The sequence below is a fragment of the Pristiophorus japonicus genome, unplaced genomic scaffold (genome assembly GCF_044704955.1).
Source record: "Pristiophorus japonicus isolate sPriJap1 unplaced genomic scaffold, sPriJap1.hap1 HAP1_SCAFFOLD_110, whole genome shotgun sequence".
Lineage (NCBI taxonomy): Eukaryota > Metazoa > Chordata > Chondrichthyes > Pristiophoridae > Pristiophorus > Pristiophorus japonicus.
The window spans coordinates 893,864-894,826 of NW_027250756.1; the positions used below are offsets into that span (position 1 = coordinate 893,864).

The window sequence follows — 963 nt, forward strand, 5'->3', positions numbered from 1 at the left end:
CCGTGCTGTAACCATGCCATGATTCGATAAGTTAGTGGCACATTTCATAGTGTGGCTGGGAGCACAACATTGCAAAGGGACATGGATTGATTCGGCAAAACTAGAGGCATCTGATTCAGGAGATTCGTGGCGCGCTGAAATTTCGGAGTTCAATGACTTTGAAAGGAACATTTTTGTTTTGTGCCGTTTCGGTCAGAGGTTTTCCATGAAAGCAACATTAAATGAAAAGAAATACAATCGCCCAACGTGGGGCTCGATCCCACGACCCTGAGATTAAGAATCTCATGCTCTACCGACTGAGCTAGCCAGGCTTCTGTCCAACGCAGGTTTTTATCACTCATTGCAGCCAGGCGCCTGTTGGCACCGCCCCAGATGTCGAATCTTGCTGTTGAAGAACTGCCAGGGTCTTCTTGAATGGTGAACCAGGCTCGAAGCGACGAATAGCCAACTCCGGCCCCGAATCCTTACGTGTTTATGATTAGCTCCTTCAGGGTAAACGAGCCAAAGAAGTACAGCGGAAACGTTACAAGGACACCCTCAAAGTCTCCCTGGTAATGTGCGACATCACAACTGACACCTGGGAGACCCTGGCCGCAGACCGCGCGAGGTGGAGAAAGTCCATCCGGTAGGGCGTTGAGCTCTTTGAGTCTCGACGCAAGGAGCATGAAGAGACCAAGCGCAGGCAGCGGAAGGAGCACGCGGCAAACCAGTCCCACCGACCCCTTCCCTCGACGTATGTCTGTCCCACCTGTAACAGGTTCTGTGGCTCTCCTATCGGACTGTTCAGCCATCAAAGGACTCACTTTTGGATGGAAGCAAGTCCTCCTCGATCCTGAGAGACTTCCTCTGATGGTGTCTATGATTGGCGGTACACTGCGGAAACATCTCCACTTTCAGCACCAGATTACCAGAATTACACCCAATGGAATCGGCACAAATGCTCCTCATCTGCTCAGAGCAAAA

General features: G+C 51.0%; 1 non-coding gene across 1 annotated transcript; it reads right to left on the reverse strand.

Annotated features, from left to right (window-relative positions):
• Nucleotides 1-238: 238 nt before the first annotated feature.
• trnak-cuu (transfer RNA lysine (anticodon CUU)) lies at nucleotides 239-311 on the reverse strand. Its single transcript has one exon. It is a non-coding gene; the product is annotated as a tRNA-Lys (tRNA).
• Between the last annotated feature and the right edge of the window lie 652 nt (nucleotides 312-963).